This window comes from Peromyscus californicus, unplaced genomic scaffold (genome assembly GCF_007827085.1).
Source record: "Peromyscus californicus insignis strain IS unplaced genomic scaffold, ASM782708v3 Scaffold_8__1_contigs__length_139910024, whole genome shotgun sequence".
NCBI classification, from domain to species: Eukaryota; Metazoa; Chordata; class Mammalia; order Rodentia; family Cricetidae; genus Peromyscus; species Peromyscus californicus.
In genome coordinates this window covers 10,436,623-10,447,704 of record NW_026294606.1, presented here as the reverse complement: position 1 = coordinate 10,447,704, position 11,082 = coordinate 10,436,623, and the positions used below count along the sequence as shown (strand labels likewise).

General features: G+C 46.0%; 1 protein-coding gene across 2 annotated transcripts in view; it reads left to right on the top strand.

The window, feature by feature from the left end:
• The first annotated feature begins 1,896 nt into the window (after positions 1 to 1,896).
• Sfxn1 (sideroflexin 1) overlaps positions 1,897 to 11,082 on the top strand; it is a 44,184-nt gene continuing 34,998 nt past the window's right edge. For both annotated transcript variants that reach the window (XM_052727504.1, XM_052727505.1), the window contains exon 1: positions 1,897 to 2,028. The gene's annotated coding sequence lies outside the window, so the exon portion shown is untranslated. The remainder of the gene's footprint in view (positions 2,029 to 11,082) is intronic.

The following is an 11,082-nucleotide window of genomic DNA, read 5'->3' as shown; positions in this document are numbered from 1 at the left end:
TATGTTGAGTAAATACCTAACCTTTCCTGTAGCTAGAGTTTTTCTGCCTGGCCCACAGTCAGGACAAATCTCTGTCACCCGCCAGTCCCACAACCACTCAGACCCAACCAAGTAAACACAGAGACTTATATTGGTTACAAACTGTATGGCCGTGGCAGGCTTCTTGCTAACTGTTCTTTCAGCTTAAATTAATCCATTTCTGCCGGGCGGTGGTGGCTCACGCCTTTAATCCCAGCACTCGGGAGGCAGAGGCAGGTGGATCTCTGTGAGTTCGAGGCCAGCCTGGACTGCCAAGTGAGTTCCAGGAAAGGCGCAAAGCTACACAGAGAAACCCTGTCTTGAAAAACCAAAAAAAAAAAAAAAAAAAAATTAATCCATTTCTATAAGTCTGTACCTTGCCACATGGCTCGTGGCTTACCGGCATCTTCACATGCTGTTTGTCATCGTGGTGGCTGGCAGTGTCTCTCTGACTCAGCCTTCCACTTCCCAGCTTTATTCTCCTCCTTGTCCCGCCTACACTTCCTGCCTAGCCAATGGCCAATCAGTGTTTTATTTATTGACTAATCAGCAACACATTTGCCATACAGAACATCCCACAGCACTTTCCCTCCTGCCTTGTGATACAGTATATTCAGGAACCACATCTTATGGTGGGGGCTTAGTGGGCAGAATTCACATAAGCCAGTCCTAAGTAGGAAGGGACATGTTTAATGAGTATAGTACAATGGGCCAATGCAGTAACAGGCAAACTGTCTTCTTGACTTAGACCAGGTTTTCATGTGGGAGCTGTCTTGGTTTCTTTTTCGGTTGCTGTGATTAACATTCTGACAAATGCAACCCAGGGGAGAAAGGATTTATTTTAGGACACAGTTCAAAAGCACGGTCATCATAGTGGGGAAGTCAAGGTGACAAGAGCTTGAAGCAGTGGGTCACGTGGCACTCAGTAGGCTTCAAAGCAGCAGCTCTTTCATACCCACAGGCAGCTAATTTGATCGGTGGACTTGGTCACATCATTCCTCTCCACACTCAGAAGGAACACTGTTTTTCTTTACAGTGTTATTAGGGGCTTCTTGAACCAGCCTTGCACCGTAGAAGCTCCGGATAGGAGTGTGATCCCTTTCCCATCTCCCCACGGTGACCTTCTTTCCACTGGGTCTGGCATGTCTGCTTGGCTGAACGGAGCTCCTTGTTGATCCTGGTACGAACACTTTCTCCCTTCTTTACCATTGCTCTGCGCCAAATTTTGTAACAGTAGGACAATCTACTTCTTCAAAGTGTTTTGGCTGTTTTCAGGCTCTTTATTTTCTCATATACATTTTACAGTCACCTTGCTAGGTGAGAGAGAGAGAGAGAGAGAGAGAGAGAGAGAGAGAGAGAGAGAGAGAGAGAGAGAGAGGTTTCTAAGAATGTAATTCGTCATTTGCCAGATTGTTCTGGCCTTCATAGTGCGTCCAGGATCCAGTCCACCACTCCACCTAGTCCAAGCTGTTCTGCCACCAACATTTCCTCCTGGCTAAGCTCAGCATTCCGGAAAAAGCCTCTGGTCTGCACGTCCCCTATAGTCGGGTCTCAGTCCAGCAGCCTTTTGAAGGTATAAATGAGGTGGTGGCACTTGTATCATCTAAGTTTCCTTATAGTTGTGTCAAACGCCGCATTTTAAGAAACACTAGCCCAAATGAATGAAGGAGCGGGTTACTGGATGATGAAAGGTGGTCTCCTAAGGAAAACAAAACTGAACTACAGTGGTATTGACCTGGGCTGCCCACCCCGGCGAGGATGAACTTGGGCGTTCCTAGTGGGGCCTGAAGCAGAAGCGCGGGCACGAGGGGCGTGCACAGACCGCGGAGCTCAGCCGCAGAAGCAGCGAGTGACGCCGAGGCAGAGGCAGGAGCCTCTGGGCGGGGCCGCGCGTCGTGAGCGCGCCTCAGGGCCGCGCTCCTGGGGGCGGCGCGCGGGACCGTGGCGCTTCCGGCAGCGGGAGGCGGCGCCGAGCGGGACCGAGCGGTTCGGGTAGCAGCCGGGGAGGCGGTGAGTGGCGGGGGGCTGCGGGGCGCGCGGGCTGGCTCGATCTCGGGTTCTGCGGGGGATGCAGCGGGGTCTGCTGCGCGCGCTGGGGATACCTGCGGCGAGTGCCTACTCCCGGGGACCTCGTGGGTCCTCAGCTCCCGCCTGTGACTAGGGGGGGCCCCGCGTGGAGCTGGTCTCGCTTCCCCTCAATGGGAGGGCACATTACGCATCCTGCCACGCGTCCCTAGCCACCGCGTGACGAAACTTGCTGGGTGCAGGCGGCCAAGATGGCTGCCGGGGGACGGTCTCCACGAGGATGGGTGTGCGCGCAATTGCCAGGTGACCAGGTGGCTCCTAAGAAGCTGGGACCCGGAGGTCGGCGAGGAGACCACCTGGTGGCCGCCCTCCAATTCATAGTCTCTTCAGGGGACCGAAGTGCCCCAGGTAGATCCGTGGGATCTGCATGCACCCTCAGCTCCCACATCATGATACAGAGCATCGCAGGTCCAACAGCCCCAGAATGACAATGACCACACTAAGGTCTGTGCCTGCTGGATTAGATCTCTGACTTTTGTGTTCGTCCAATGCTTCCAAGTCCTTGATATTCTCTCCATAATCTAGATTAGAAAATTGAGGCTCAGAAGTTGAGTAACTTGCCTAAAGTGTCACAGCTGGCCCGGGAGGAAGCAAGGCAATCCGAGTGTGTATATACATTGTTTCCACCAGTATGCTCTCAGTGAAGATTTGTTGAGCGATCTCATGGAAAAGCCTAGCTCCGCTGGACTTCAGAGTTTGGGCACTTACCCAGGACTCCTTATAGTTTTCACACACTCCTGATCCCTCCTCTGCTGCACCTACTGTGAATACTTCTAAGGAGTAGGTCTCAACCTGTGGGTCGCACATGGAACTGCATATCAGATATTTACATAAGATTCGTAACAGTAGCAAAATTACAGTTATGAAGTAGCAACAAAATAATTTTATGGGGTGGGGGTTCACCGTAACATGAGGAACTGTATTAAAGGGTCACATCAGTAGGAAGGTTGAGAACAACTGCCTAGATTTTGCTCCCTGTCCATTTTCCAGGAAGAGGTGGGAGGAGGGGGCAGGCACACAGGTAAACAAGGGGATTTTGTGACTCTTAGAATGTTGGACTCAGGCTTGCTGGGTGAGAGAGAGCTATTTGGATAGGAAGTCCCGGGACCTCAGACACCCCTTCCTCCCCTTCAGGACTATAGTTTACCCCATTCGCAGAAATGACGGTGTTTGGGAAGAGTTTGTCAGTTCCCACCCAGCTCTGATAAGGAATTGCTTCATCTGTGTATTCAAGGGTTAGGTGTGGGGTGCAGCCAAAGTTCTGCAAAATGCACAGAGTAGATTTAATTTTCTGTAAAAGTTTGGTGAAAACGCCCAGAATATGCAACAAAAGCTATTTGCTAAGAGGGAACATCCCCTTGCCCCTCCTAATTTCCTGCAAAGAAAGCTGTGAAGACAGGCCATAATGACTAATAAAGCTCTGTGTGTGTGTGTGTGTGTGTGTGTGTGTGTGTGTGTGTGTGTGTGTGTGTGTGTGTACTGCATGTGTATAAGTGCTCTCAGATGCCAGAAGAGAGCATTAGATCCCCTGGAATTGGAGTTGCCCACCTTTGCAAGCTGCCAGATGTGGATATAGGAACCAAACCCAGGTCCTCTGAAAGAGTAGCAAGTGTTCTTGATGGCTGCGCCATCTCTCCAGCCCCCACCTTGTTACTGTTGCTTTCTGATGCCTGAGAATGAAACAAAGTATCTATCACTGCAGAAATGGTAGCATTAGCTATGGGGGCAAGGTGCCTTTGACTTCAGGTAAGGCCAATATATGGTTTGGAGTTCAAGGTAAGAAGTCTATACTAGTCTGTTTTGTTCCTTTTTTTTTTTTTGTAGCTATTCATTAGAAAGTAAAAATTCATTCTTAGGAATCTTATCAATGTGTGAAGTTTATATATCACTTATTGAGTGTGTATGTGTGTGTGCCCAGATACTTCATCTGTACAAAGTTCAAACTTATTGTTAGTTGATACTATTAATTTGTAACATCATTTCGTAGACTTTGGTATATATAGTCTGTAAGTTGACTTTTCCCCGATAGGGCTGAGGACCAAATCAAGGGCCTTGTGCTTGTTGAGCACTGAGTCAACTCATTCCCAACCCCAAATTGATTCTTTTTGAGTGGGAAATCATTTGACTGAATATGTCCAAAATATTCTGTTAATGGTTGGGTAGTGTTTTATCATTTTTGCAGGGTGCCACCATCTCAGGTAGAAATCAATAGATTTTCTTTTAATTGGATATGGATTCACCCTCTTCTGGGTGACTCCTTAAACAGCCCAGGCTCAGAGTTGATCTTAAGGACTGGAACATGGATGAGGCTGTCTTGTCACCTGAGTGCTAGTAGACAGAGCTGCATGGGGGGTGGGGCAGAGCGGCAGGGCCCACATCTGCATCCAGCACCGTCCTTGAAAGCGAGGGGTTTGCAGCACAAATCCATTACAACTGGACATGCTCTTATTTAAAAATTATTATTATTTATTTTATGTGTATATATGTGTGGCTGCATGAGATTATATGCAAATTGCAGGCAGTTATGAGCCACCTGATATGAGTGGGTGTTGAGAATTGAACCTAGGTCCTCTGGAAGAACAGTGAGTGCTCTTAACCATTGAGGTATGTCACCATGCTCTTCAGACTAGTGTAAATCTTTTCACAAAAATATAACTTTCTTATCTGTGGTTTAATCTCTAGAATGACCATGACCATAAGAAAGGACCACTGGGGGCAGGTGACTGGCTAAAAGACGAACACAAATTAGTAAGTAGTTGGCATTTATTTAGCGTGATTGTCCATTGCAGACACATTACCTCTTAAATCCAAAACTGTGGTAAGGACAGAGCTGCCCAGGCTGTCACCTTGAACGTGGGAAGATACCTCAGGAGGCCATGAGGATTTAGCAGTCCGATGCTGCATGGAAAGCCCGGTGCCTGAACCTGAGGAACCCCGAGACAGTGGACCACAGTGGTTCTATTAGACTATTTCACACCTGCTCAGCCCCAAAGAAGGCAACTGAACAGTAAACCCCGCCTCCATCTCCAGTGCTGGGAACAGAGCCAGGGCAAGTGCTCAGCCACTGAGCTATGTCCCCAGCCCTAGACCTTTGCTTAACTTCTCCAAAGAACAGCAGTTTTAACCAACAGCCTGCTTTCCAGTTTAATAATATGATTACCATTGTTAATTTTTAGCCAGGGGTAAAAGTTTGTCACTGATTCTCCCAGGAAGTTCATTCCCTGTTCATTTTCTATGACATTTCAGAGAACTCTTTTTTTTAAAACCAGTAATCAAACATGCTTTGGCGTGTATCTAAAAGTTTGAAATTTGGTTTCTTTTGATGCAAGTTTCTTTTGCTTAGACACTTGTGAGAATCTTTGGGAAGCTAGAGCAGCCATGCTCCATTCTTCCCCAGCCTCCACCAGTGAGGACAGCAGCTTCGGCTCCCCAGCATGGCTCGCTCAGTGACCCTTCCCTACTTTGGTGCTTTCCATCTATAAAGTCAGTAGAGCCCTCTACTTGGTGGATCCTACCAACCCTGTGAACTAGACTGGCTGTCCAGTTTCTCCATCAGAAAAATTAGATTTAGGGTGAAAAGTAATTCTCATTTTGTGGGGTTATAGAATCCATACTCCAATCCAGGTCGTGTTCACTTGGTCCAGTTCCCCTTCTGTAAGTTGTCAGGGTTGATTCGATTCTCAAAGTAGATCACAAACTGCCCTCCCTAGGCAGGAACCAGCCTGGAAAAACAGTCCAGTAACAACAGGTACAAGATAGAATATCACTGAAATATTTAGACTGCTCTAGCTCAGGCCTAAAGGTCTTCCTTAACTCTTGGTCATTTGGCTTTTATTTATTTATTTATTACCCAGCCATGTTTCCCAATTTGCCTGGGCTTAAGATATTCCCAGTGTACCTCTGAGAAACTAGGTTTACCTCAGCTCTGCCCTGTCATGTTATCTAAGATGATGCAGTCCCTGGTCACAAGTTGTTAAGGGAGCAGAGATCCTGGTAGCAGGTAAGTTAGGTTCACATTTAGATTGCTGAGTTAGTGAACTGCTTTCCTGTGCCACAGGAGGTAAAGGCCCCAAGGCTTAAATTGGGGGTGTGGGGGGGGTGCTGTGAGGACAGCTTTAGAGTAAGTGACTATTAGCAAATATTAGTACTTATTGGTAGGCAGAAACCCATGTTTATAACAATTTTGAAAGTACTGAATAGCATTTATGAGTTCTCCAAGTAGTTGGCAGAGCTGAGATTTGAACTCAGATTTGTTATGCCCACAAGCAGAACTTTCTGTCTTCAGCCTTGCAGCAGTTCTCATACACACTCCACCCTCCTCCATATCTAGGACTCAAGTTACACATCAGCTGGCAGAGATTGGGCTGTGTGGCACAGAGCAGAGTCTTAAGTCAAGTAAGTAGCCCACTGGTTGACAGTGCCCTGACTTAATAAACTTCCTGCGGAGGCATGGGGGTGATGCATGAAGGAAGTGCTCCAGGGAAGTGCTCCAGGGATGTGTTCCAGGGCCTAGGTATCAAGGGCTGCTCCTTGCCCTTGCCCAGCGCTGTGCTGCCAGTGTGGTGTCAGGCAGGACGCTTAATTGCTTATGAAGACATAAGGAATCTGGTCCCCTGTTACCCAGTGAAGCTAAGAACAGGAGAGACAGTGACAGAGACAAATGAGCTTTACTGGCAGCAAGCTGGTAAGTTGGAAGGTGGAGGATTTACATACAGAGTGCTTCCTGCCAGAGCTGCGGATACAAAAATTACTTGGCATTTCTAAGGGGTCTAATTTTAGGGTCAGGTGAGTGCCCAAATGGTCACTAATTCTTGCAGTGACCAGCTCTTTTAATGTGGTTTCTGTAATTGTCCACTAGTACTCAGGGAGCCAAGATGCTTTGCGGGACGCAGAGGGGGAGGGTCCCGTAACATCTAAAGAAAGGGTATGGTCAGGTTAGATGAGGAATGTTGTTCTTTGATATTTTCTCATTGTCAAACAAGAATAATTTTATTGGTTAATTATAATTCTTTGACTACAGTAGCCAGACAGAAGTGGTGAAAAACAGGTTTCTGAGTGCCAGGAGCAAGTTAACTCATTGTTTCAGTTTCCGTTGGCTGATGCTGGGAGTGAGCTGACCCAGCCATCGACCTCACTGGACAATGTGCAGGATAGAATCTTCTTTGTGCTTCTCATTCTGGTTTGCGTGAGACCTAGCTGTCGGGAATTTTAAAGCAGGTTGAGCCTATTGACATGAGGAGCATTTTTGAGCAGTGTGTGTGGATTCAAACACTAGTCAACACAATCTCAGTCTCAGACACGGTTTGCCGGGCTAGTGGTCTGACAGCACCTCTTCAGCAGGCCTGGGTATAGTGAACTTGCTGTGTGAAGGGTCTCTGCATGAACATTTGAAGAGATTAATGTAGGATATGTTCCTTTATAATGTGTTTGCTTTTCAACTTGATATTGTGCATGTTAAGATCTTTGGAAACGAGCCTAAGCCAGTGAAAAGCCTTAGTGGGCATTGGCTGCATTTGTTAATTGTGTTTGTTAATGAATGTCTACAAAGACTAGAGAAATGTGTTCTGATGAGGCTCCATGAACCTTGGCTAAGGATTAAACGTTAGCACTAAGAGAGTTCCTGTCCCCTTTGGAAGCTGTTTCAAGGTCTGGCACAGTGACTCGACAGGTACCTAGTGTTTAGTCTGAGTTAGTTCCCAGGATCTCCACCTTCAGGAGAACCAATTCCTGCAAGTTGTCCTCTGACTTATGTACCATGACTCCCATGTGCATGTGTGTGCGTGTGCATTTACACACACACACACACACACACACACACACCCAACGCACACAAAATGGATAAAACAAGACAAAAAAACAACAACTAAAAAAGCTACCTCTGGTTAAGAGCACTTATTGTGGGTGTCCCCCAGCACACACCAGAGCATCTGAGTATCTGAATGAGGCAAGAAGGAAGTCCGGTTCAGTATGACTCAGTGACTCAGTAGCTGGTGTTGGTTCAAATTTTGAGAGTCTGCCACCTGTTAGTTTATTTTAGGCATATTTAAGCAGAGTACAACCTTGGAAGACAGTTTTAGTTTTCTGGTGATAAGTAACTCAGTTCCATGTGCACAATAAAGCTTAAGATAGTTCCATGTGCACAATAAATTCTTTGTAAAGTACCATTCCATAAAGATGAGTGCTATAGATTGACTACATGTGACATCTTAAGGGTCTGGGGAAGGATTTGGTGTGGTCTTGGTCATACAGATAGTGCAGAGGTCACCAGGCTATACGCCCCCTCCACTCTCAGCCTTCTGGGCAGAAAACCGGTTATATGTCTCTTCCTTTGAAGAGACAACAGTGCATGTTTAACATTGCTGCTTCCCTTCTGCTTATCTGTGAGCACAGAACCTCTGTGCCTCCTTACTGCTCTTGCAGAGGACTCAGGTTCAGTTTCCCAGAACCCACATGGCAGCTCACAACTATCTGTAATTCCAGTTCCAAAAGCAGCATAATTATTAATGGTCCTAATAGCTGGCATCCTAAATTGTCTGTGAGACTGTCTGAGAGTGAATGACTAGTAAAAGCTAATGGTTATTCATGGGCAAATGGCTTGAAACCACTTTGCTTCTTAGTAAACTACAGAAAAAAGTTTTAAATCTCACTTTGTCTCTTATAAAAACAGGTGTTTTTAAAAGCCAAGGCGCTAAATCTAAGGATTAAAATCACTCATAGAAAAGATCCTTGAGTAAGAATTAATGCCTTGGTTAACCAGTGGAGTCAAGCATCTGTGGAATAGACTCAAGTCAAAATTAACCCCCAATTGACCAAAACTCCAGAAGTTACAGTTGAGCCTTTGAAATGCGCAGTGAGACCTCTCGCCCGAAGTCTGGCTCCTGCTGCAGGCTGCTTGCTTGCGTCACTGGTTCCCTATCCCAGGATTTCTTCAGACCATGAAACATGGGAGATCTGCCAGTGTGGGATATGAACCCCAGCACTTTGTATTCACGTCTTCAGTCCTCGGATCAGTCAATAATGCCGTGGACGCCTCATCTGCCTGCTGTGTTGAGTACCACAGGCCTGGAGTGTGGTCCTCCCCTGATCTTCATGTATCCTTGCTGGTTGTTTAGAGGGATTCATTTTAACAGTCTGGAGAACTGTCAGAGCCTCAGGTAGAGGTGCAAAGAGAATGTACTCCTGCGTGGTATCTCTCTGTCTCTGGGCACCTTTTACTTGCCTCCAGTATATCAAAGCTGAGATGTTCTTGAACATTCTATGGTATTGTATACAATCTGTTCTTTTGAGGTATTGAGTTTTCCATTATCTCTGCCTCTGCCCACAGTTTGAAAAGTATGTATCCCCTCCAACATCTTGACCTATCTGTAGCTACATGGACCATCCATGCTATCCCCAATATCAGCATGAGGCTAAGCAGCAACTTCGCCACTACAGGCAGGCAGCGGCCTCTCCCAGTTGACTCATCTGTTGGAGAATCAGTACCACTGATCATCAGGAACCTTTTATTTCCTGGCTCAAGTATACTTCTCTAAAAAGTGGTTTGAACTTGGCCCAGTCTCAACCTTCAGGACAAGTCTATATTGGATGGCTGCTCTCTACATGTTAACCAAATGTTCAAGAATCCAAGGCCATCCTGTTACCTCATCCACCCCACCCCATATCCTGCTCCCCACAACAAGCTCACTTCTTCTCCAAAAATGTGGCTGTGGCATTACCAGTCAGGCTGACCAATCAGTATCAAGCATGCAAGGTGGGTACCCCTGCAGCTCATCTTTGCATGTCACTCAGGCCACTACCTCAACCTGTGCCACCATCCAGCTGGTAGTTATTCATGCTGCTGTGGTTTGACCCAATGGGCAGGAGGAAGAAGAAGGTATGGCCACAATTGTTGTTCAAGTCTTAGATGGTCTTATAATAATAATATAAAAAAAAAAATACAGAGCCAGATATCAGGGTGAAAGCTGAAAGATCAGAGAAGCAGAACAGCCAGCCACTAGTTCTTACCTCTACAAAATCCTCAGTCTAAAGAGAGTGAGTTCCTGTTTCCTCACACCTTATATACCTTTCTCTGCCCTGCCATATAATATTACTTCCTGGGATTAAAGGCGTGTGTGCTTCCCAAGCAAAGGCATGAGATCTCAAGTGCTGGGGATTAAAGGTGTGTGACTCCACTGTTGACCTCTTTGTCTAATCTAGTGGCTGGCTCTGTCCTCTGATCCTCAGGCAAGTTTATTAGGGTACACAATATATCACCACATTTCCCCTTTTTTGTCTAAAATAATAAAATAAGGTTATAACTAATACAAGAAAAACTATATACAATAAGTATATACAATATATACAGTCAAGAATTACATTAACAATGTCCAGTCCATTAACATTTGACAGATTCAGAGAAAATACTCCATCATTTATCTTATTTGGGTGAGTCCAAAATGTTGTACATAGTTCATTTTCTATCCTAACTTATATTACCAACTGAAAACTATCTTTTGATGTCTTTCAAACTTATACACTTTATACATCTTTAGTGAGTTTCTTTCCTGAATTTGTTAACAAGGAAAACTATAACTATAATTATCTAATCTTCACACAATCCCACACAGCAGCCCCCTTCCTTGGCCCACTCTTGACCCAGAGTGAAGCTAGCCCAGGCATTGTCTCAGCTGCTTCCTCCTCCCCTCCTCCACCTGACACACACATTGCTCCTGGGTACCAAGTTCAAGTGCAGCTCCGGTTCCTGCCCATGGCTGACCCAGGTGAACTTGGGAATCAAGAGTGGGAGTGGGATAGGAGAAGAGGCCAGAAGACTGGTTATAAAAACCAACCAATCCCTGGAGAAAATGAAAGTGGAGAAAGTGAAAGCTATGCTTGGAGGTGGAAATTCATACTTACAAAGGGGTTTGAATAGCTGATCACAGTAAATAATTAAATTTTATGTGGCTTGATATCAGCCTTGTCTGTCAGGACGCTGATGTG